At 42.3% G+C, this 26,816-nt stretch overlaps 1 protein-coding gene across 4 annotated transcripts in view; it reads left to right on the forward strand.

The window, feature by feature from the left end:
- Window positions 1–26,816, forward strand: part of SLC35F5 (solute carrier family 35 member F5) — a 114,983-nt gene that overhangs the window by 42,544 nt on the left and 45,623 nt on the right. Inside the window, exon 2 of one of the 4 annotated variants that reach the window (XM_063647377.1) lies at window positions 8,974–9,052. The exons of the other annotated variants lie outside the window; for them this stretch is intronic. The gene's annotated coding sequence lies outside the window, so the exon portion shown is untranslated. The remainder of the gene's footprint in view (window positions 1–8,973; window positions 9,053–26,816) is intronic. 4 annotated transcript variants of the gene reach the window in all.

The following is a 26,816-nucleotide window of genomic DNA, read 5'->3' on the forward strand; positions in this document are numbered from 1 at the left end:
CCTGAGAATCACTTGAACCCAGGACACAGAGATTGCAGTGAGCTGAGATCGTTGAGATTGCGCCACTGCACTCCAGCCTGGGTGATAGAGTGAGAGTCTGTCGAAAAAGAAAGAAAGAGAGAGAGAGAGAAGGAAGGAAGGAAAGAGGAGAAGGAAAGAAAGAAAAAGGAAAGAAAGAGGCATGGATACTGAAATTGGAGAATTATGTCAATACCATAATCTGTCAGAGTCAGTGATAGTCCACTATTATTCTTCCTTTATTAAATAGCAACAATATTTCTAGAAAGAAAAACTAACAAGTTTTTCAAAATGGTTACCTAATGTTTAGCACTTTAGAAACGTGACAAATGCGTGGGCGTGGCAGCTCACGCCTGTAAACCTAGCACTTTGGGAGGCAGAGGTAGGCAGATTACTTGAGGTCAGAAGATTGAGACTGGCCTGGTCAACATGGTGAAACCCTGACTGTACTAAAAAAATTCAAAACTTAGCTGGGCATGGTGGCACCTGCATGCAGTCCCAGGTACTTGGGAGGCTGAGGTAGGAGAATCGCTTGAACCTGGGAGGTGGAGGTTGCAGTGAGCCAAGATTGCATCACTGCACTGCAACACTGGAGATGATAGAGGCAGACTCCATCTCAAAAACAAACAAACAAAACCCAGAAAGGTGACAAATGAGTTTTTAAAGTATCTTTAAAATTAATTTATGGATAAATGCAAATCAAAACCACAATGAGATACCATCTCACACCAGTTAGAATGGCGATCATTAAAAAGTCAGGAAACAACAGGTGCTGGAGAGGATGTGGAGAAATAGGAAAACTTTTACACTGTTGGTGGGACTGTAAACTAGTTCAACCATTGTGGAAGATAGTGTGGCAATTCCTCAAGGATTTAGAACTAGAAATGCCATTTGACCCAGCCATCCCATTACTGGGTATATACCCAAAGGATTAGAAATCATGCTGCTATAAAGACACATGCACATGTATGTTTATTGCGGCACTATTCACAATAGCAAAGACTTGGAACCAACCCAAATGTCCAACAATGATGGACTGGATTAAGAAAATGTGGCACATATACACCATGTGTATATGCATATACTATGCAGCCATAAAAAAGGATGAGTTCATGTCCTTTGTAGGGATACGGATGAAGCTGGACACCATCATTCTGAGCAGACTATCACAAGGACAGAAAACCAAGCACCGCATGTTCTAATTCATGGGTGGGAATTGAATAATGAGAACACTTGGACGCAGGGTGGGGAACATCACACACCAGGGCCTGTCATGGGGTTGGGGATATACCTAATGTAAATGACGAGTTAATGGTTGCAGCAAACCAACATGGCGCATGTATACATATGTAACAAACCTGCACATTGTGCACATGTAACCTAGAACTTAAAGTATAAGAAAAAAATTAATTTATGGATTTTAAACAGACAAAAACCCCAGAAAGGTGACAAATGAGTTTTTAAAGTATTTTTAAAAATTAATTTATGGATTTTAAATGTATTTGATATTTAATCTATGGCAATTACTACTCTGATTATTGGTAAAACTGCTCCGTCTTTTGCCAGGAGGTGCCTCATGAAGAGGTTTCGCAATCTTTTTGACATGACCACAGTCATCTTTGATAGTTTCCTTGCTCCTGGTATGACAGGATATTGCAGACCTGAAATCAGGCATTCAGCACTTAATGTTATAATGTACAGGTAGATCCAGTGATGGAAGGGTCAACTTATTTTTTAATGTATCTGAAAAGAGGTTACTTTTGAAAGATTAAGTAATTTGGTTACCAGGACAAATTATGTATAAAAATACGCTGTACAAATTCAACATACTTAATCTGGCAGTATAATTATTTCTGCCGTATTTCAGAATGAAAGCCAGGCCATATTTGTGGGGGCTGACTTCACAGAAAGATCTCTGTCATGTTTCCTATCAGCCTTCATCCCTCCTCAGTCTTGAAACAGGGTTCTTCTATGTGACGTCTTGCTATCAATGCCCACCATGAGAATTCAACTTTGGCTTTAGCCAGACCTTTGTGACAACAGCTACATCTCTTCTATAGTCAAATGTATTTAATTTATTGTTCAATTCAATTTTAAAAAGTACTAACTGAGCTCTAGCATTGAGTAAAAGCAACCAGCTGGGCTCTATATGAAATATAGAAGAAATAGATTAGAAAAATAAAATATATTCTCTGATTATATAGACAAGATGAAGAGACAAGATAAATGTAGGAACAATTAAATTATGACCCGGGGTGATATGTAATTATGTGTTCAAACAAGTGATACTAATGCTTATCACTGTGGGATTTCAGAAGAAAGTGAGATGAATTAGCTTAGCATGGTCCGAGGTAGATTTATGGAGAAGCTGTTCCTTGATCCAAACCCTAAAGAATGGGTGTCATTTCCATGGGCAGAAGAAGGAAAGGGGGTGAGGAAATGTGGAAGCAGTTATAAAGGTGGAGGTACAAATGCCTCGGAGGACAGTGAGGAGGCCAGCTACCTTGGAACAGAGGGTTCTGATGAGGAAGTTGGGCAGATTATGTGTGGAACACATGGGCTGGAATCAGTTTCTTGGCAAGCTTAAATGTTAGGCTGGAGAGATTAGATTTCAGAAAAGCATCTGTGCCCTTCATGTCAGCTGCCAAGGTCTTTGCTGTTACCCAATAGCTAGCATATTTATTGTGGCAAAATGTCTAGGAGTATGATTAAAGGTGGAAAACAACTATCAGAGTTCGGAGTGGTAAAGGCTAGACATGCAGAATAGAGATTCAAGCGAATGGTGAGGAAGAGGAGGTAGTAAATTCAGAAAGGGGAGTCTGTTCATTTATTGAACAAATATTTATTGAATACCTCTGTGCAAGGCATGTGCTAGGCACTGAGAAGGGAGAACACCATTTTTTAAGAACAGGTTAATGGTCTGAATAATTGAAGAAGAATCAATATCTTGATGTAGATGTCTTAATAATTTAATCCTTAAGAGTAGAATTTCAGATGTGATGATAGTCCAGGAGAGAAGGTATTTTTTTTTTTAAATCACAGTTGCCTTTCCTGTTGTCTCAAATAATCCTGTGTGTTCAGACACCAACTCTGTCACCAATGTGTAATGCGAAGCTGAAAAGTGAATGGATTTCCTCCAAACTGAATCTCTCTCTCTCTGCCCTCTCATCTTCCTGGCCTTTAAGAGCTCCTAGGAGGACAAGGGAGCAGTAACAGCAAGAGCTCTGAAAAGTTGAGGATAATGGTTCCAACAACATCAGCTGAAGCTAGCTACACTGGAGCAGAGGGCTTCTTTAAGAAAAACTGTCAGGAAACATTTGTCATACATTTATTTTATCAATAAATATTAATTCAGGTCAGGCCCAGTGGCTCACTCCTGTAATCCCAGCACTTTAAGAGGTCAAGGCAGGAAAATCACTTGAGGCCAGGAGTTTAAGACCAGCCTGGGCAACATAGCAAGACCCCATTTGTAAAAAAAAAAAAAAAAAAAAAAAAGTTTAAATTAGCTGGACATGGTGGCATGTGCCTGTAGTCCCAGCTACTCAGGAGACTAAGGCTGGAGGATGCTTGAACCCAGGAGTTTGAGGCTGCAGTGAGCTATAATTGTGCCACCGTGCTCCAGCCTCAGTGACAGACCAAGACCTTGTCTCTAAAAAAGTAAAAATTAAACAAAAAATATTAATTGAGCTCCTTCTATGCTTTAGGCACTGATTTAGGTGCTGGAAATACAGCACTGTATAAGACAGAAAAAGTTTCTGCCCTCATGGAGCTGATATTCTGGTGGGAAAATACACATACATACACACACACAGACACACACACACACACACACACACACACACAAACACACACAGAGTAGTTCCCGTTAGGGATAAGTACTATATATATATATATATATATATTTTTTTTTTTTTTTTTTTTTGAGACAGAGTTTTGCTCTTGTCACCCAGGCTGGAGTGCAGTGGCACAATCTCAGCTCATTGCAACCTCCACCTCCTGGGTTCAAGAGATTCTCCTGCCTCAGTCTCCCGAGTAGCTAGGGTTACAGGCGCCCACCACCATGCCTGGCTATTTTTTTTTTTTTTTTTGGTATTTTTAATAGATACGGGGTTTCACCGTGTTGGCCAGGCTGGTCTCGAACTCCTGACTTCAGGTGATCTGCCGGCCTCGGCCTCCCAAAGTGCTGGGATTACAGGTGTGAGCCACCATGCCTGGCCATAAGTGCTATTTTAAAGAGAATATAGGAAGGTAGGAGAATGAAGAGTGATGGGAGTGTGTTGGGGGTGGGGGGCATGCACCTGAGCACGCTAGGCTGGGAGAAGTAATTTTATTTTATTTATTTATTTTTTTGAGATGGAGTCTCACTCTTGTCACCCAGGCTGGAGTGCAGTGGCATGATCTTGGTTCACTGCAACCTCCATCTCCTGGGTTCAAGCGATTCTCCTGCCTCAGCCTCCTGAGTAGCTGGGACCACAGGCACATACCACCGTGCTCAGCTAATTTTTGTATTTTTAGTAAGACAGGATTTTACCATGTTGGCCAGGCTGGTCTCAAACTCCTGACCACAGGTGATTCTCCCACCTCGGCCTCCCAAACTGCTGGGATTACAGGCATGAGTGACCACGCCCAGCCAGGAGAAGTAATTTTAGATTGGGTGGATTGGGAAAAACCTCTCTGAGGAAGTAATGTTGGAACACTTTGGAAATAATGTAAAAGAAGAGAATGCAAGTGTCCTAGGCAAGGAATAATGAAGGAACAGCAAGAAGGTGCTTTGGCTGCCATCTTGTGAGCTGGGATTAAGTGGGAGAAGAGGTAGGTAGAGGGCTGTTTATTTAGGACTTTGAAGGCTTCAATAAGAAATATAGATTTTATTCACTGTGCTGGGAACAGTGGGAGGCTTTTGAGAATGAGAGTGACGTAATCTGATTCACATTTTTAGAAGATCTTTCTAGATATTTCTAATTTTGAGAACAGACTGTATAGGGCAAGAATGGAAGCAATTCCATCAGGAGCAGTTCTGGTAGTCAAGGCAAGAGGTGATGGTGGTTTGGGACCAGAGTATCAAGGTGGAAGTTGTGAAAAATAGTTGGACTCAGGAGGTGTTTGGAAGGTAAGAGCTGGCAGAATTGGTCGATGTACTAAGGTGTGAGGAACAGAGGTGAATAAAGAGTGACCCTTCCTCACTTTAGCATGCCTTGGAGGTTCATTTACTCAGATCATGAAAGGCTGGTGGAGGAGAGGGTTCAGCACTCACTAAATGTTTATTGAACAAATGAATGTATCAAACAATTAATGATGTTCCAAACTTGGGGTGATGAGGATGATCAATTGTTTATGTCTTCACTATTATGAGATAATGAGTATATAATAGCCTGGAGTCATTCTAGGTCACAGTAGGGTTTATCTAGAGTTTCAGGGGTTAAGAGTTGGGAGGATCATCTGAGCCTGAGGAGTTGGAGGCTACAGTGAGCCACGCCCGACTGGATATATGTAATTTAAAATTTTTTTACTTTGAAAATATAAGGCCAGGTACGCTGGCTCACGCCTATAATCTCAACACCTTGGGAGGCTGAGGCGGGCAGATCACTTGAGGTCAGGAGTTTGAGAGTAGCCTGGCCAATATGATGAAACCCCGTCTCTACTACTAAAAATATAAAAATAAAAAATTAGCTGGGTGTGGTGGCGGCTGCCTGTAATCCCAGCTACTCGGGAGGCTGAGGCAGGAGAATTGCTTGAACTCGGGAGGTGGAGATTGCAGTGAGCCAAGATCGTGACACTACACTCCAGCCTGGGCAATAGAGTGAGACTCAGTCTCAAAAAAAAAAAAGAAAGACAGAAAAATGTAAATCTACAAAACAGTTGCCAACAATAGTATGATGAACTCTCATACACTCTTCGTCTCAATTCTCTAATTGTTAGCATTCTGCAGTATTTGTTCTACCACCATCCCTTTATATCTATGCATAATAAAATACATACTCACATATTGTTATTATGACTACTAATAGTGTTGTTGAACTCTTGATGAGGAAGTTGCAGATGCCATAACCCTTTCCCCTTTCCTGATGTGTCTCCTAGGAACAAGGATATTCTCTTATTTAACCACAGAACACTGATAAAATTTAGTATATTTAGCTTGGATACCATATTATCATCTAATGCACAGTCCATATTCAAATTCCAGCAGTTACTTCTATAACTTTCTTTTTAAAAAACATTTAAAAATTTATTTTAGTTGATATTTATTTTAATTATCATGTACATGTTGTCTTGAAATATGTACACATTGTAGAATGGCTAAATTGAGCTAATTAATATATGCATTACTTTGCATACTTATTTTTTGTGATGAAAACACTTAAAATCTACTCTCAGCAATTTTTTTTTTTTTGAGGTGGAGTCTTGTTCTGTCACCCAGGCTGGAGTGCAGTGACGTGATCTTGACTCACTGCAAGCTCTGTCTCTGGGGTTCACGCCATTCTCCTGCCTCAGCCTCCCTAGTAGCTGGGACTACAGGTGCCCACCACCATGCCTGGCTAATTTTTTTGTATTTTTAGTACAGACAGGGTTTCACCATGTTAGCCAGGATGGTCCTGATCTCCTGACCTCGTGATCTGCCCACCTTGGCTTCCCAAAGTGCTGGGATTACAGGCTTGAGCCACTGCGCCCGGCCTACCCTCAGCAATTTTCAATAACATAATACATTGTTATTATCTCTAGTCACCATGTTGCACAGTAGATCGCTAAACTTATTCTGACTATGTAACTGAAATTTTGTGTTTTTTGATCAGCAGCTCCCCAACCCTTCCTCCCCCTAGCACCTGGTAACCACGATTCTCTTCTCTGGTTCTTTAAGTTCAACTCCTTTAGATTTCACATATAAGAGGGATCATATGGCATTTGTCTTTCTGTGCCTGACTTTTTTCACCTAGCATAATATCTCCCAGAATCATCCATGTTGTCACAAATGACAGATTTTTCTGAAAGCTGAATAGTATTCTATTGTATATACCTACCACATTGTCTAATGCATTCATCTGTTGATGGACACAGGTTGATTCTGTATCTTGGCTACTGTGAATAATGCTGCAATGAACATGGGAACACAGAATATGTATTTGACATAAAGTTGGCCCTCCATATCCATGGGTTCCACATCCATGGATTCTACCAACCATAAATCAAAAATGTTCAGAAAACAAAACAATAAAAATAGCAATACAATAAAAATAAAAAGACAATACAGTATAACAACTATTTACCTAGCTTTTACACTGTATTAGGTGTTGACATGGTTTCGCTCTGTGTCCCTACCCAAATCTCATCTTGAATTATACTCCTCATAACCCCCACGTGTTAAGGGAGTGACCTGTTGGGAGGTGATGGGATCATGGGGGCAGTTTCCCCCGTGCTGTTCCTGTGATGGTGAGTGAGTTCTCATGACAGCTGATAATTTTACAAGCATCTAGCACTTCCCCTGCTTGCACTTCTTTCTCTCCTGCTGCCCTGTAAAGAAGGTGCCTGTTTCCCCTTATGCCATGATTGTAAATTTCCTGAGGCCTCCCCAGCCATGTGGAACTGTGAATCAATTAAACCTCTTTCCTTTATAAATGTTCCAGTCTCAGGGAAGTTCTTTATAGCAGTGCGAGAACAGATTTATACAGGTATTAGAAGTGATCTAGAGGTGACTTAGAGGTATATGCAAATACTATTCCATTTTATATCAGAGACTGAGCATCTGCTAATTTTGTTATCCTCAGGGGTTCCTGGAGCCAATCTCCCGAGGACACCAAGGGACAACTCTACCGATTTAATTTCCTTTGGATATATATCCAGTAGTGAGATTGTCAGATTATATGGTAGTTCTATTTTTGATTTTTTAAGAAACCTCAATACTATTTTCCATAATTGGCTGTATTAATTTACATTTCCCACAACAGTGAGTGAGGGTTTCCTTTTTTTCTGCATCCTCTCTACCACTGTTAACTTTTGTCTTTTTGGTAACAACCATTCTAGTAGGTGTGAGATAATATCTCATTGTGGTTTTAATTTCTATCTCTGTAATGATTAATGATGTTGAACATTAAAAAATATACCTGCTGAGCATTTGTGTGTTTTCTTTTGAGAAATGCCATTCAGGTGTTTTGCCCATTTTTTATTTATTTATTTTATTTTTATTTTTATTTATTTATTTATTAATTTTGAGACAGAATCTTGCTTTGTTACCCAGGCTGGAGTGCAGTGGCATAATCTCAGCTCACTGCAACCTCTGCCTCCCAGGTTCAAGCGATTATCCTGCCTCAGCCTCCTGAGTAGCTGGGATTATAGTTGCCGGCAACCATGCCTGGCTATTTTTTGTATTTTTAGTAGAGATGGGGTTTCACCATGTTGGCCGGGCTGGTCTCAAACTCCTGACCTCAGGTGATCCGCCCGCCTCAGCCTCCCAAAGTGTTGGGATTACAGGCGTGAGCCCCTGCGCCTAGCCTGACCATTTTTTAATTAGGTTACCAGTTTTCTTACTACTGAGTTGCTTGAATTCCTTATATATTTTGCATATAGTCCCTTCATAAATAAATGGTTTACAAATATTTTCTCCCATTATACAGGTTGTCTCTTCACTCTGTTCATCATTTCCTTGGCTGTGCAGAAGTTTTTAGTTTGATATAACCCTATTTGTCTATTTTTGCTTTTGTTGTCTGTGCTTTTGGGTTTGTATCCAAAAATCATTGCCGAGACCACTGACAGGGAGCTCTCCCCCTGGCTTTTTTGTTTGTTTATTTTGTTATTCTGAGGCAAGGTCTCACTCTGTCACCCAAGCTGGGATGCAGTGGTGCATTATAGTTTACTATAGCCTTGAACTCCTGGGCTCAAGGGATTTTCTCACCTCAGCCTCCTGAGTAGCTAGGACCACAGACATGTGCCACCACACCCAGCTCATTTCTTTATTTTTTGTAGAGGCATCTTGGTCTTGGTCCAACTCCTGGCCTCAAGCGATCCTGCTGCTTCCACCTCCCAAAGTGCTGGGATTACAAATGTAAGCTACCATGCCTGGTTCCCCTCCTCTCTATTTTTTTCTAATACTTTTATAGTTTCAGGTCTTACATTTAGTCTTTAATCCATTTTGAGTTAATTTTTTAATATGACATGAGAGATAAGGGTCTAATTTCATTCTGTATGCGGATATTGTGTGTCCTAACATAATTTACTGAAGAGATTCTCCTTTCCTCATTGTGTGTTCCTGGCACCTTTGTTGAAAATCAACTAACTATAAATGAAGTGGATTTATTTCTGGGCTCTCTATTCTCTTCCATTGGTCTATGCATCCAGTTTTTTTGTTTGTTTGTTTTGCCAGTACCACACCATTTTCATTACTGTATCTTTGTAGTATATTTTGAAACCAGATAGTATGATGCCTCCAGCTTTGTTCTTTTTGTTCAACATTGCTTTGGCTATTTGGGGTTTTTTGTGGTTCCATATGAATTTTAGGACTTTTTTCTATTTCTGTGAAGAATGTTATTGGAATTTTGATGGGAATTGCATTGAATATGTAGATAATGTTTAGTAGCATGGAGATTTTAACTATATTAATTCTCTTAATCCATGAACACAGGATGTATTTCCATTTATTTGTGTCTTCTTCAGTTATTTATTTATTTTTCTTTTTTAGACAGGGTCTCCCTTTGTCACCCAGGCTGGAATGCAGTGGCATGATCTCAGCTCACTGCAACCTCTGCCTCCCAGGCACAAGCCATCCTCCCACCTCAGCCTCCCAAGTAGCTGGGACTACAGGCACATGCCACCATGCCCAATTAATTTTTGTATTTTTTGTAGAGATGGGGTTTTGTCATCTTGCCCAGGCTGGTCTCAAATTCCTAAGCACAAGCAATCCTCCAGCCTCAGCCTCTCAAAGTGCTGGGATTACAGGCATGAGCCACTGCGCCCAGCCTCTTCAGTTACTTTCATTTATGTTTTATCATTTTCAGTACTCATCCTTATGCATTAATATTGGCTTACATATTTCCGTTTCAGTTTTGAGATGTTTACATTGACCTCAAGCACTTCATTTTTAAGTGAGGATTCCTGGCAGGTAGAACCATCCAGGGAAACTTGAGTTTACTGTGTAGTACCTCTGTGAATAAGGTATTTACATTCATTGGCCAAGGTATCTCAGCATTGGCACTATTGACATTTTCAGCCAGATAATTCTTTGTCATAGGGACTGTCCTGTGTATTACTGTAGGAGGTTTGGCAGCATCCCTTGCCTCTACCCACTAGGTGCCAGTAGCATTTTCCCCACTGTGGCAATCAAAAACTTTCTGCAGAAACTGCTAGATGTCTTTTGAGGGGTAAAATCAACCAATCAAGAGCCACTACATTGAGACTGAGCTCAATAACAAAGAGGATTTCTGATTTACTTACTATTGCATGGTAAATACCATATCAGGCACAGAGTTGGTGCCTGATAAAGAGCTAATCAACCAAAGCACTAGATTTCTGCTAATTTGTTCAGTATCCTTACTATGTTTGTATTGAATTGTATCAACCACAAGTTTTCCCAGGGATTGAACAAGGAAGGGTTGGGTTAGCTTCATGGAATCTTGTGATGAAACTGCATTTCAGTCAAAGTTCAAAGCCCTAATTATACAGCATAAATACATAAATCCAGCACAGTATGCAGTTAGTTTTAGAAGGTTTCTTCATTTATGTAAGAAAAAAGGCCGGGTGCAATGGCTCACACCTGTAATCCCAGCACTTTGGGAAGCTGAGGCAGATGTATCACGAGGTCAGGAGTTTGGGATCAGCCTGGCCAACATAGCGAAACCCCATCTCTACTAAAAATACAAAAATTAGCCAAGCGTGGTGACACGTGCCCGTAGTCCCAGCTACTTGCACGGCTGAGGCAGGAGAATTGCTTGATCCCGGGAGGCAGAGGTTGTGGTGAGCTGAGTTCACACCACTGCATTCCAGCCTGGGCAACAGAGCAATATTGCATCTCAAAAAAAAAAAAAAAAAGAGAGAAAGAAAAAAGAAAAACGATCACTGACAGTTTAAGTCTGGCAGGGAAGCTGATGGGATGGAGGCAATTGATTCACCACACAGCGAAATCCTGTGTGTATTATGCAGGGGTCTGGTTTTGATGCTTCTGGGTAAGTTATCCACTTGGTCTGTGAGGAAGGTTGAAGGCTCATTCATGCTGAACTATCAGAGACCTTTCTTATCTTAGCTGCAACAAATGCACAATGTGAAAAGCAATCTTTTTTTTTTTTTTTTTGAGACAGAGTCTCACTCTATCGCCCAGGCTGGAGTGCAATGGCACGATCTCAACTCACTGCACCCTCTGCCTCCTGGGTTCAAGCGATTCTCGTGCCTCAGCCTCCCAAGTAGCTGGGATTACAGGTGTGTGCCACCACTCCCGACTGATTTTTGTATTTTTAGTAGAGACAGGATTTCACCATGTTAGCCAGGCTGGTCTCAAACTCCCGACCTCAAGTGATCCGCCTGCCTCAGCTTCCCAAAGTGCTAGGATTACAGGCGTGAGCCACTGCACCCAGCCAAAGCAATCATTTAACTTATATTTGTCAGACAAGAGAGGCATGGAAAAATTGTGTGTAAAATCATTACATTAAAAATACTATCTTGAAACCGGGTGCAGTGGCTCACGCCTGTAATCCTAGCACTTTGGGAGGCCGAGGCAGGTGGATCATGAGGTCAAGAGTTTGAGACCAGCCTGACCAATATGGTGAAATCCCGTCTCTACTAAAAATACAAAAATTAGCTGGGCATGGTGGCACACATGCTACTCGGGAGACTGAGGCAGGAGAATCGCTTGAACCCGGGAGGCAGAGGTTGCAGTGAGCTGAGATCGTGCCACTGCACTTCAGCCTGGCGACAGAGCAAAACTCCATCTCCAAAAAAAAAAAAAAAACATAACTGGTTGAGGATGTAGAAATGCAGGAACTGAACAATAAATGCTGAATAGTGTTATCAAATTCTATTCTGTGTGTTATCTATGATAGCCACTAGAGAATATCAGAGATAAAACTAGTGGTTCCAGATTAGGGGCAGGTGAGACATAGGGTAAGAGTAACAGGTGACAAAGCAGAACACAGTGCTGCTGCAAGCTGGAAACAGGATGTGTCAAGAACCAACAAATGATAGGTTGTACCCACCAACAAAACTGCCTTGCAGGAGACAGGGGAGTATAAATCCTGTAGAAAATGTCCTTAATTTGCCCCCTAAAAGGTACATTTATATCTCTAGGTCTCATTTGTTTAAGCAGCAAGCTACTGCATATGCAGTTGTTATTAGTCTACTTTCTTTTTTTTTTTGAGACAGAGTCTCACTCTGTCGCCCAGGCTGGAGTGCAGTGGTGCGATCTCTGCAAGCTCCGCCTCCCGGGTGCACACCATTCTTCTGCCTCAGCCTCCCGAGTAGCTGGGACTACAGGCGCCTGCAACGACACCCAGCTAATTTTTTGTATTTTTAGTAGAGATGGGGTTTCACCATGTTAGCTAGGATGGTCTCGATCTCCTGACCTCGTGATCTGCCTGCCTTGGCCTCCCAAAGCGCTGGGATTACAGGTGTGAGGCACCGCGCCCTGCCTATTAGGCTACATTTTAAAAGGTAAATCTTGCAAAATCTAAAATACCTAGAGTGCTGCTTTACCTTGCAAAGTCTCCTTTATTGTGCTTTCAAGGGATTTGAACTGCAGTTCAATTATAACATAAAACAGGTACTTTCAAAATCATGAATATATAGATGGTAAGAAGACCAGGCAGCCAAATCTCTCAGAAAATACTCATCTTGGAATGACCTTAACTTTAGGTCTCCCCTGCAGGAGTTTGCCTCATTAATGTCTCCTTGGAGCAGCTTTTATCACTGAGACAGTATGACTTTTGAGGTCATTAAGTATAAGAGAAGGATGTTAAATACAAAATAGAAAAATTTGAAAAATATAGAGTCCACGAAACCTAGCATTAACATCTTAGCAAATGTTAGATAATATTTTTTTCAATAGATCTTATTTTTAAAAGCAATTTTAGGTTTACAGAAAATTGAACAGAAAATACAGAGCTCCCATATACTTCCTGCCCCCACACATGCCCAACTTTCCTCACTACCAACGTCCTGCACCAGATCAAGATAGTATTTTTGTTTGTTTGTTTGTTTGTTTTTGAGACGGAGTCTCGCTCTGTAGCCCAGGCTGGGATTACAAGCATGAGCCACCGCACTTGGCCATGTTTGTTTATTTATTGTCTACTTCCTCCCTCTAGAATATAAGCTCTACAAAGTCAGAGTCTTATTTGTTTTGTTTTGTTTTTGAGATGGAGTCTCACTCTGTCACCCAGGCTGGAGTGCAGTTGTGCAATCTTGGCTCACTGCAACCTCCACCTCCCGGGTTCAAGCAATTCTCTCACCTCAGCTTCCTGAGTAGCTGGGATTACAGGTGCATGCCACCATGCCTGGCTAATTTGTGTATTTTTGGTAGAGATGGGGTTTCACCATGTTGGCCAGGCTGGTCTTGAACTCCAGCTCATAGGAAAGGCACTATTCAGGGGCCCTCTGCTTATAATCTGAATTTGCTCAGGCTTTCAAATGTGTACAAGTTCATAGTAGTGGCTGTAGCTCTAGCTTCACTGTTTGCGCTCCCACCTGCACACACACATAATGCCTGACTTCCAAAGATCTCCTATTTTCCCTCCAACTATTTCTGGATTCCCTAGATGCTCTTCACATGTTCTCGCATATAAGCCTTCTTTTAAAAAGTAATTTATTTTTATTAAAATTTTTATGAGGTTAAATTAGCATAACATATCAACCAGCCAGGCGCGGTGGCTCACGCCTGTAATCCCAGCACTTTGGGAGGCTGAGGCAGGCGGATCACGAGGTCAGGAGATGGAGACCATCCTGGCCAACATGGTGAAACCCTGTCTCTACTAAAAATACAAAAAAAAAAAAAAATCAGCCAGGCGTGGTGGCAGGCACCTGTAGTCGCAGCTGCTCAGGAGGCTGAGGCAGGAGAATGGCGTGAACCCAGGAGGTGGAGCTTGCAGTGAGCCGAGACCGTGCCACTGCACTCCAGCCTGGGCGACGAGCAAGACTCCGTCTCAAAAAAAAAAAAAAAAAAAAGAAAGTGAACACTTCAGTGGCATTTAGTACATTGATAATATTGTGCAACCAATACCTCTATCTAGTTCCAAAAGATTTCATCACTTTAAAAGGAAATCCCATACCCATTAAGCAGTTGTCCTCTTTCAATTCCCTCCCCATATTCCCTGGAAATCACCAAGTTATGCTACCTATTGGGGATGTTTCATGTAAATAGATCATACAGAATGTGACCTTTTATGTCTAACTTCTTTAACTTAGCATAATGTTTTCGAGGTACATTCATGTGGTAGCACACAGATGTACTTCATTCCTTTGTATGGCTGAATGATGCTCCATTGTATTTATGTACCACAATTTGTTTAACCTTTCATCCACTGATGTACACTTGGGCTGTTTCCACCTTTTGGCTATTTTGCATAATGCTGCTATGAACAGTTTGTACATGTACCAAGGCCTTCTCTTCCTGGATGAAGCCACTGTGTTATGGGGGACCACAGAGTCTACCTCTTGGCATTGTTATTGCCCACCTGGGCACTCCCACCAGTGACCTCGATGGTACCTTGTGTTTCCAGGTTGTGTGGTTCTTATTTTGTGATTTGGGTTGTATTCTTAAAGCCTTGGTCCTTAGAAAAGAGGAGAAATTCTATGTAAAACATTGTATTGGTCTCATTCCTTTCGTCTCAGGCTCACAGAAGACCAGTGGAGAGAGGAAAGTAAGAACGAAAATTCTGTAAGAAATTTTCAAAGGAAGCAGCTCTTTCTTTCTTACTTTCCTCTCTCCACTGGTCTTCAGTAAGCCTGAGAGGAAAGGAATGAGACCAATGCAATGTTTTACACAGAATTTCTCCTCTTTTCTAAGGACCAAGGCTTTCTTATAGGTCACTATTGCTTCCTAGTTCTTTCTTAGGATGAGTCGTTTTCCAGCAAAATCTCAGTCTTCCTTTGCCACAGGTGTCAGTTTACCAGCCAATACCATTGAATTATTAGACTCAAGCTAGAGCTCCAGCTACATAGAGATATAAAGGTTCACAATTAAGTCTTCAGTAAATTCATAAATGGGTACATCTTGACTTGAGATAATTTGACTATAACTAATAAATGTTTATTTATTTATTCGGGCAAGTTTTTCGCTTGTGGTGGTGATACAGTTTGGATATTTTCTGCTTCAGATCTCATGTTGAAATTTGATCTCCACTGTGGGAGGTGGGGCCTGGTGGGAGGTGACCGGATCACGGGAGCAGATCCCTGTGACCTGCTTGGTGCCATAAGAACTGCTTGTTAAAAAGAGGTTTGCCTCCTCTCTCTCTCATCCTCTCTCTCCTTGTAATATACTGGCTCCCCTTTGCCTTCTGCCATGAGTAGAAGCTCCCTGAAGCCCTCACCAGTTGCAGATGCTGGTACCATGCCATGCTTCTTGTACAGCCTGTAGAACTGTGATCCAAATAAACCTTTTTTTTTTTCTTTGAGACAGAGTCTCACTCTTTCATCCAGGCTGGAGGGCAGTGGCGCGATCTTGGCTCACTGCAATCTGTGCCCCTGGGCTTCAGGTGATCCTCCTACCTCAGCCTCCTAAGCAGCTGGGACTACAGATATGTGCCACCATGCTTTGCTAATTTTGTATTTTTTGTAGAGACAGGGTTTCACCATGTTGCCCAGGCTGGTCTTGAACTTCTGAGCTCAAGTGATCTGCCCACCTTGGCCTCCCAAAATGTTGGAATTACAGGCGTGAGCCACCATGCCTGGCCCACCTGTTTTCTTTATAAATTACCCAGCCTCAGGTATTTCTTTATAGCAATGCAAACAGACTAAGGAAGATTGTTTTAAAATGTCCAGAAACTCACGCCTGTAATTCCAGCACTTTGGGAGGCTCAGGTGGGTGGATCACGAGGTCAGGAGTTCAAGACCAGCCTGACCAACATTGTGAAACTCTATCTCTACTAAAAAAATACAAAAAGTAGCCGGGCATGGTGGCATGCACATGTAATCCCAGCCACCAAGGAGGCTGAGGAAGGAGAATTGCTTGAACCCGGGAGGTGGAGGTTGCAGTGAGCCAAGATCGTGCCACTGCACTCCAGCCTGGGCAACAGAGCGAGACTCGGTCTCAAAAAAAAAAAGTCCAGAAACTTGACGCTGTTTGCTACAAAAAGTGGAGCCTCATTTTTCTCCTGTTGTATATGCGCCATTCTGAGTGACTTTCTTCTAATTAATAGAATATGATGGTGTGACTTTTGAGGCTTCTTTCTTGCTCTCCTTCTGATACTTATTGCTCTGGGGAAAGCCAGCAAACCACCAAGTGATGGAGCTACTCAAAAAGCCTGTGTAAGGGCTAGGCACAGTTCTTCATGCCTGTAATCCCAGTGCTTTGGAGGGGTGAGTTGGGAGGATCGCTTGAGGCCAGGAGTTTAAAACCAGCCTGGGCAACATAGCGAGACTCCCATCTCTAACACAAACATACACACACACACCCCCACAAACAAAACCAACTTAGCCAGGCATGGCAGTGTGTGCCTGTAGTCCCAACTACTTGGAAGGCTGAGGTGGGAGGATCACTTTAATTCACTTTAATTCAGGAGCTCAAGGCTGCAGTGAGCTATGATTGCACCACTGCATTCCAACTTGGCAACTGGTGAGACCTTGTCTCAAAAAAAAAAAAAAAAAAAAAAGGAACTGAGGCCTTCTGCTGACAGCCATGTAAGTAAGGCATCTTAGAATCAGATCCTCTAGCCTCAGCCAAGCCTTCAGATGATAGCAGCCCAGGCAACATCTTGACTGAAACCTCATAAAGAGACTGGGCCAGAACCACTGAGCTACACCCTGAATTCCTGGCCCACATACATTTTAAAATAATTTTTTAAGCTGTTAACTTTCAGAGTGATTTGTTACACAGAAATATATAATTAGTATATTTGTTTCTTGAATGAGCTGGACTTTGTAGGGCACAAACAGAGAATAATGTTATTCTTTATTACCTTTTCTCCTACAAACTTGTTTGCTCTATTTGTTCTTTGCTGTCCCAGGATGAAACAGTAGGAATTTGCTTAACTTTTCTGAATATGCTTAGATATTAGAATGTCCATTTTAGTCTAAAAGTTATAACTTCTAACTCTTATTCAATTAAACTACACTCCTCTGCCAGCCAAGGCCTATTTCAGGCTTAAAAGCCTGCAGTTGGGAAGAAAACTTGGCTCACCTCTTTATTTCACATCGTGCTCTATTACTTTTCCCCCACTCACAAGGCTATCTCTGATGCCTCCATGGGTAGGAGTCAGAGTAGAGAAATGAGGCCAGGTAAGAATCAGGAAAGGCCTTGATTGACTGCTTTGGCTGTAATCTGGCTTTTGTGCCTTCTGGAAACGGTACAGTGGTATGTGGGAACTGGCCTGCACTGACTCAAAAGAGCTGACAGTTAAATTAGTTAAATCAGGGATTTTTGCAAGGAGGTTGTTAAATCCAGCCATCATTATAATTAAATGACAAGGACAGGCATGGTGGCTCACTCCTTTAATCCCAGCACTTTGTGAGGCGGGTGGATCACTTGTGCCCAGGAGTTTGAGACCAGCATGGGCAATATGGCCAAACCCTGTCTCTACAAAAAATATTAATACAAAAATTAGCCAGGTGTGGTGGCACATGCCTGTAGTCCCAGCTACTTGGGAGGCTAAGGTGGGAGGACTGCTTGAGCTCAGGGGACAGAGGTTGCAGTGAGTTGAGATTGTGCACTCCAGCCTGGGTGACAGAGTGAGATCCTGTCTCAAAAAAAAAAAAAAAAAAAGAAACCAAAAATAAAAAACATACTCATTACCTCCAATTATTTAACTACATTTACGATTACTTATGCTCTTATCTTGAGTTTACTTATACCTAATTGTAAATGCAGAGTGGAAATACTCTATATAATGATGTTCTGTTGTGCATCTTTTCTCAACTCCATGTTCAGTGACATCACATTAGTAACTTGAAGTTGGCCTTGGTAGGAGTCAAGAACCACGAAATTATAACGCAGGCATCAGAAACACTTCATATATGGGCTGTTTTCCTAGAGATCTGGTTGTGAAATCTTTACTGGAATACCAAATGCAAATTTATGTTCTCATGGAATGCTTCTGCTGGGAAATATGGTATATTCCAAATACAGATCTCTGTTTTCACAGGATGTTTCTGCTGAGAAATATGTTTCCTGGAGTTCACTGGACATGGGTCCTGTCTGGTTTACCTGGCCATTGAGTCATTGTCTGTTAGGGGTACTGCATCCCTCTAGGCAGCCCTAGTGGACAGAATCCCTCATGTCATAAGAAACCCATTATGGCTCTTTCCTCTAAGATCCACTTCTGGCCCATGAGAAATTCATCTTCATTGCCCCGCCTGGAAGTACAGGCCATTCCCATCCAAGTTCCATCTTCTTATCTTGCTGTCAGAGTAGCAAGCCTCCTGTAGCCTCTAGCTGTAGCCTCACCCCAAGACTGGGGCACCAGTGTCCCTTAAACCTGAGAGAATATATGCCAAGATCTCTGTATGCTCTCTCTAAGTGCCCACCTCCCACTTTGCTCGGCTTGGGAAGGGAAGAAGCATACCACCCAAATCCCTGTGGGGATGCTGATAGTGATATTCAGATCATGTGATAACTCTTCAAATAAATTCATACTTACCCATCTCTTCAACTCCTCTATGGGTTCTTAGTCTACATATACAGGCTGGATATGCATGGTGTGCTGATGGTAAAGCTGGCTAAGACACACTTTTTATAAGTCCCACATAGATAGTCTAATACCTCACGTTACACTATGACTATCTTTGCTAACTATTTTTTGTTCTGTGCTTTCATTATTAAGCAAACAGGCTTGGTGCCTGATGCACACGGAAGCCAATAACCATAGCACTGGCTTTTGAGAAAAGAAAGGCTTTATTGCAAACTGGCCAGTGAGGAGATAAGAGTCAAGTTCAAATCCATCTCCCTGATTTGGAGTTTGGGGCAAGTTTATGGGTTCAGAGAGCAAGGCAAAGGGATTTAGAAATGTTGGCTTGGCATGGTCTGATTGGAAGGCTTCAAATTTGACCATTTACCAAATTATGGCATTCAGGTTCAGGTCATGTCCCAGTCTTGATGGGTCTGAGGAGAGAAATTGTTGGTTCCAGGTATTGTTAAGGTCAAAGCTTTTTCTACTGCACATGCCCAGGCAACATGACCTTCAGTTTTTGGCTCTGTTATACCTATAAGGTAACTCAACATTTTATTATCAACAGAGTAGACCTAGTTTGGGCTGGTCCTGCCACTATACTTTGAGGGACTCTGTTCAAAGCAGAAGAAAAGAAAAGTCATACCTAATAATGTGTTACACATATCACGGCCTCAGTCTTTTTTTTTCCAAATCTTTTTCCTTGGGGCTTAAGGCAATCTGGGATGTTCACTGGTCATAGGGGTTGGGGAAGGGTCCCAGGGAGTATGAGGCTCAGGCTGAGTTGTTCACTTAGTGACAAGAAGCAGATAGGCATTTAAGGGCTGGTGCAAAACTTATCCTCTGAAGGTTCACTGAAAAACCAGCTCACGAAAGACAGGTTAATAGGTGAAATGGCATACAAATGTATTAACATGTACCAAGCTGCCTGCCATTTGAGTGGCCCACGCCAGCAGACTACAGCATGGTAATGTAAAGAGTCACACAGTGATTACTCCATGCAGAAAATGAGGCACAAAAGCTTATAGAACCTCTTAAGGTTACAGAAAGAATGGAGGGTTTGATGGTGGCAAAATAGGTTATAGTTGGGGAAGAAGAGGACTGGCTAGAAAAGATGGTCTTGTTATGTAGAGGAAATCTCACAGATAGCAGCCCTCAGAGAGAATAGATGGTAAATATTTCTTGCAGATCTTTAGAGGTATCAGATTCTCAGTTAATCTTCCTTAGATTTGAATAAGAGAGAGCCTCTGAGAAAGCCTGGCTATATCAATGCAGATTTTCTCTACAGATGCAACTCTCCCCAACAAAAAGACAGCTTTTCAGCTGTTCTCGTATTTCCAGCCCTTCTGAATAGCCATCTTGAAATATGTTAAAGAATTCTGTTTTGGGGTGAAATATTTTTATTTCCCTCAATGCAAATTACAAGAAAGAGCCAATGTTGTCCTGGGTGAGTGGTATCCGATATCAGGAGCAGAGTACAAGCCAAAAGATATTGTTCAGATTTGTGTCTGCACCCAAATCTCTTGTCAAATTGTGATCTTCAGTTGGACAGGGGCGTGGCGGCAGGTGACTGGATCACAGGGGCAATTTCCGCCTTGGTCTTCTCACAATAGTGAGTGAGTTGTTACAAGATCTGGTTGTTTAAAAGTGTGTAGTACCTTCTAGAAGTTCTCCCTCCTACTCCAGCAATGCAAGACATGCCTGCTTTTCCTTTGCCTTCCACCATGATTGAAAGTTTCCTGAAGCCTCCCCAGCCATGTTATCTGTACAGCCTGTGGAACTGTGAGTCAACGTAACATTTTTTTTCTTTATAAATTACCCAGTCTCAGGTCGTTCTTTACAGCAATGCGAGAATGGACTAATACAGAAAATTGGTACTGAGGAGTGAGGCATTGCTATAAAGATACCTAAAAATGTGGAAGTGACTTTTGAACTGGGTAATGGGCAGAGTTTGGAACTGGGTAATGGACAGAGGTTGAAACAGTTTGGAGGGCACAGAGGAAGACAGGAAGATGAGAAAAAGTTTGGAGCTTCCTAAAAACTTGTTAATTCTTGTGACCAAAATGCTGAGCGTGATATGGATGATGAAGTCCAGGCTGAGGTGGTCTCGGATGGAGAGGAGGAACTTACTGGGAACTGGAGCAAAGATCACTTTTGTTATGCACTAGCAAAGAGGTTGGAAGCATTGTGCCCCTGCCCTAGAGATCTGTGAAACTTTGAACTTGAGAGTGATAATTTAGGGTAACTGGCTGAGGAAATTTCTAAGCAGCAAAATGTTCAACACATAGCATGGCTGCCTCTCACAGCCTATGCTTATATTCATGAGGAAAGCAATGATCTGGAATGAGATAAAAGGGAAGCAGAGTGTAAAAGTATGGAAATTCGCAGCCCAGCCATGTGGTATAAAAGAAAAAACAATTTTCTGGGGAGGAATTCAAGCTGGTTGCAGAAATTTGCATAAGTAAAGAGGAGCCTAATGTTAATAGCCAAGACAATGGGGAAAATGCCTTGAAGGCATTTCAGAGACCTTCATGGCAGCCTCTCTCATTACAGGCCTGTAGGCCTAGGAGGGAAAAATGGTTTTACAGTCTGGGTCCAGGGCCCTACTTCCCTGAGCAACCTCAGGACACTGCTCCCTGCATCCCAGTCACTCTGGTTTCAGCCATGGCTAAAAGGGCCCCAGATACATCTCAGGCCACTGCTCCAGAAGGTGCAAGTCGCAAGCCTTGGTGGCTTCCATATAGTGTTAAGCCTGCAGGTGCACAGAGGGCAAGAGTTGAGGCTTGGGAGCCTCTGCCTAGATTTCGGAGGATGCATGGAAATGCCTGGGTGTTCAGGCAGAAGTCTGCTGTGGGGGCAGAGCCCTCATGGAGAACCTCTACTATGGCAGTGCAGAGGGGAAATGTGGGCTTGGAGTCCTCACACAGAGTCCAAGTGGAGCCATCCTCCAGAACCCAGAATGAATCCATCTACAGCTTGCACCATGCACCTGGAAAAGCTGCAGGCACTCAATGCTAGCCCATGAAGGCAGCCGAGAGTGCTGTACCCTGGAGAGCCACAGGGTCAGAGATGCCTAAGGCCTTGGGAACCCACCCCTTGCATCAGTGTGGCCTCGATGTGAGACATGAATTCAAAGGAGATTATTTTGGAGCTTTAATATTTAAGGACACCTGCTGGCTTTCAGACTTGCATAGGGCCTATAGCCCCTTTATTTTAGCTGATTTTTCCCTGTTGCAATGAGTTTATTTAGTCATTGCCTGTACCCTCATTATATCTTGGAAGTAATTAACTTGTTTTTTATTTTATAGGTTCATAGGCAGAAGGGACTTGCCTTTTCTCAGATAAGATTTTGGACTGTGGACTTTTGAATTAATGCTGAAATGAGTTAAGACTTGGGGAACTGTTGAGAAGGGATGATTGTATTTTGTTATGTGAGAAGGACATGAGATTTGGGAGGGGCCAGGAGTGAATGATATGGTCTGGATTTGTGTCCCTGCCCAAATCTCAGGTGGAATTATAATCCCCAGTGTTGGAGGAGAGGCTGGGTGGGAGGTGATTGGATCATGGGGGGTTGGGGGGAAGACTTCCCCCTTGCTAATCTTGTGATAGCAAGTGAGTTCTCATGAGATCTGTTGTTTATATTATTTACTTATTTATTTATTTTTGAGACAGGGTCTGGCTCTGTCACCCAGGCTGGAGTGCAGTGGCATGATCTGAGCTCACTGCAACCTCTGCCTTCCAGGCTTAAGCAATTCTGTCATCTCAGCCTCCCAAGTAGCTGGGTGATATGGTTTGGCTCTGTGTCCCCACCCAAATCTCATCTTGAATTTTATTCCCATAATTCCCACATGTTGTGGGGGGCACCTGGTAGGAGATAATTTGAATCATGGGAGTGGTTCCCCCATACTGTTCTCATGGTAGTGAATAAATCTCACAGGATCTGATGGTTTTATCAGGGAATTTCACTTTTGCATCCTTCTCATTTTCTCTTGCTGCTACCAGGCAGGAGGCACCTTTCGCCTCCTGCCATGAGTCTGAGGTCTTCCCAGCCATGTGGAACTGTAAGTCCAATTAAATCTCTTTTTCTTCTCAGTCTCAGGTATGTCTTTATCAACAGGATGAAAACAGACTAATACATTGGGACTACAGGCATGTGCTACCATGCCTTGGGTAATTTTTGTGTTTTTTGTAGAGACAGGGTTTTGCAATGTTGCCCAGGCTGTTATCAAACTCCTGAGCTCAAGTGATCCACTTGCCTTGGCCTCCGAAAATGCTGGGATTACAGGTGTGAGCCACCACGCCTGGCCTCTGGTTGTTTAAAAGTGGGTAGCAACTCCTCCATTGCTCTCTCCCTCCTACTCCAGCCATATAAGACGTGGCTGCTTCCCCTTCAGCTTCCACCAAGATTGAAAGTTTTCTGAGGCCTCCCCAGCCATGTTACCTGTACAGCCTGTGAAACTGAGTCACTTAAACCTCTTCTCCTTATAAGTTACCCGGTCTCAGGTAGTTCTTTATTGCAATGTGAAAATGAACTAATCCACCAAAGATGGCAGATGAGGGAACAAGTTAGAAGCTGAGGTCAAGACCACATTGGGAAGTGGGTGTGGCTGTCAACGAGCTCCTCATTACCATGCCCTAGTCGGCTGGCATGGACCACTCAGCTGGCAGGGGGCTTGGTCAGCTGCTTGAAGGCACAGGTTGGGCATAGACAGTGCCATTTTAAATTGCTCAGGAGCCAATCAGATGGGCTTTTTGCTTTCTTATCCAATTCCCTACCAATTATGCCTTCAACAATAAGATACAATAGGAAGTGATACCCAAGTGAGATCATTTTCAAAATCATCATTGATTTGGTTTGCAGCATGGTACAGAGTACCAAGAGATGTAAGCCAAAAATAAAATTTCCTGATCAACTGAATCAACCCCTCCTCTCGGCCAAGGACATTCCAAAGTTAACCAGAAAAACTATTTCAGGCCATGATGGGAAGTGAGGGTCAGACATGATTCATTATACCCTCCTCCCTTTGGAATTCAGGCACAGCTGACCAGCATTAACATTAAAATAGAGATCTTAAAACTGATGAAACACAGTTTTTGTAGCAATAAGACACCAAATTTCAGCCTGAATCGAGAATGGCATCACATGGCAGATAGTGGGCCTTGAGAGAACTCAAAGTATTTTACCCCAAAATATATTAATTTGACGGAGGATACTAGAGAAACGCATTTAGTTTCGGTGTCTGCTAACTTAGCAAATACCTGCCCAATTTGATAATCAGTTTTGTCTATAACATGATTTCCCTAAGGGCAGACCCCATGTCTTTTGTAGTACTTCCACAATACCACCACACTGGTAGATATCAAGTGGACATTCAATACTTTTTTTTTTTTTGATATGGAGTTTCGCTCTTGTTGCCCAGGCTGGAGTGCAATGGCACAGTCTCGGCTCACGGCAATCTCTGCCTCTCGGGTTCAAGCTACTCTCCTGCCTCAGCTTCCTGAGTAGCTGGGATTACAGGCATGGACCACCACGCCAGGCTAATTTTGTATTTTTAGTAGAGACGGGGTTTCTCCATGTTGGTCAGGCTGGTCTCCAACTGCCGACCTCAGGTGATCCTCCTGCCTTGGCCTCCCAAAGTGCTGGGATTACAGGCATGAGCCACCGTGCCCAGCCAATATTTTCCAATCTACTGAAAGCTTTTCTCCCTTACTTAAATGCCCTTAGGTTTTCATCACATACAAATTAAAAACTCTCTTGCCTAGTTTCCAAAGCACGCTTCAGTCTCCCCAGAACTCACCTGACCTGTCTTATTTCCCACTGATTCTCTATATATATGCCAAACCAGTTTTACACTTGCCTATGAACATACCTTTTTTGTCTTGGTCACCACAGTTTAACTCACTTGGAAAAAATTCCTTTTCCCCCTTATTAAAATCCTACCCATCACTGAAATCAAGCTCAGATTTCACCACTTTTTAAAAGTCATCTCTATCAGTATCTACCTGAATAGGTCACTCCAGGATTCTGGTCCGTCCCCTCATGGGCATGACAATAAGTGGGGTACAGAGTTGGCTGAGGCAAAATTAATGTAAGTAGAGTTAATTTGGGTCAAGCTTGAAGATTGCAACCGAAGAGCATAGATTCAAGTTGCCTTGCATATACACACTGATTAGCAGCCATCTTCAAGCAAACACTGCCTAGGGATGCTTATTCTATGGATGTTGGGAACTTTTATTCAAATCTCTGTGAATATATTACTCCTCCAACTTGCCAGTAAACCCCTTGAAACTTATGACTTGATTGCATGCAATAACCCTTAATACTTTAGATATCTCAGAACCTCCCAAGTTTATGACGTTCACTACAGCATGATTTACTCCATAAAATGTAGTAAGGTGGCCAGGAGCGATGGCTCATTCCTGTAATCCCAGCACTTTGAAAGGCAGAGGTGGGCAGATCATTTGAGGTCAGGAGTTCGAGACCAGCCTGGCCAACATGGTGAAACCCTGTCTCTACTAAAAATACAAAAGTTAGCTGGATGATAGTGGTGCATGCCTGTAATCCCAGCTACTTGTGAGGCTGAGGCAGGAGAATCATTTGATCCTGGGAGGCGGAGGTTGCAGTTAGTCGAGATCGAGCCACTGCACTCCAATCTGGGTGACAGAATGAGATCCCGCCTCAAAAAAAAAAAAGTAGTAAGGTTCAAATTCAAAATAAGTCTTTTATATACAATAATTTTTAAAAATTGTTGACCTCAATCCATTTAACTACATCTTAGAAGGAAATCAAATCAACAAACATTTGTCAAGCTGATCATGTGCCCAGCATTCTGGTAGGTACTGCAGAAAATAAGATGATATAGAGTACTCTTGTGACAGACTGTATATAGAAATGGACAATGACCAGAGCATATATAAAAATAGAACTCTGACCTACAACCTCTCCAGGAACTAGTCCAGAAAGACAACAGCTATTTCTGCGTTAATCATCCCAGGACTTGATCAACTGCCAGTTTCCTTAGTTTTTGTCCTGTTTCCAACCTAGGACCAACCAGAGAAAGCCAAATATGTATCCCCAACTGACCACATAGGATGCCGTGCTTCCACTTAACCTGCCTCTAGCCAACAACATCAAATCAGGGCATACCTGAAGTCTTTCCTTTTTTCACATTATAAAGCTTTCACACTCTCCTGCCTGCCTTCCAATCTCTGAAAAACACAAGTGATGGTGGCTGACAGCTTTGCTACAGCAAGCTTTGAATAAATATCCTTTGCTTGTACTCATTTGAGTATTCTCCATTTATTTCTGCTCTTGGAATTACAGAATTATTATAGGTGGTTTCAATTATTAATTTATACCCCCAAAGACTCAAGACATAGTCATTTATAATTTTAGTAGGGCTGGGATTTGAATTATACTATTTGAGACTGATATATGGCAGTAAGTGACTGCCCTGTACACACGTATGACTTTGCTTTTATATTCACACTGTGACACATGCACGTTACTGGGGAAATTATATTCTCTACAGTGTATTTTGGGGGATTATTTTTGAAGGCGTTGAACTTAACACCTGATGTATCTTAAGGGTCTACTATTGAGAAATTTCAAGAGTGATCGACTTTGAAGAGTAAAAACAAAATTAATAAAATTAAAAGATCAAGCCTGTGGGACTTAGAAAAATAGTGCTACTCTGTTGACCTAAAAGGAAGAAGCTGAAGCAAAATTAATATAAGTAGAGTTAATTTGGGACAAGCTTGAAGATTGCAACCTAGGAGCATAGATTCAAGTTGCCTTGAATATACACACTGATTAGCAGCCATCACAAGTGAATCTTTTTTATTTACTTATTTATTTATTTTGTGACAGAGTCTCGCTCTGTTGCCCAGGCTGGAGTCAATGGCACCATCCCGGCTCACTGCCACCTCCGCCCCCAGGTTCAAGAAATTCTCCTGCCTCAGACTCCTGAGTAGCTGGGATTACAGGTGCGTGCCACCATGCCCGGCTAATTT

Source organism: Pongo pygmaeus, chromosome 11, assembly GCF_028885625.2.
Source record: "Pongo pygmaeus isolate AG05252 chromosome 11, NHGRI_mPonPyg2-v2.0_pri, whole genome shotgun sequence".
Taxonomy (NCBI): domain Eukaryota; kingdom Metazoa; phylum Chordata; class Mammalia; order Primates; family Hominidae; genus Pongo; species Pongo pygmaeus.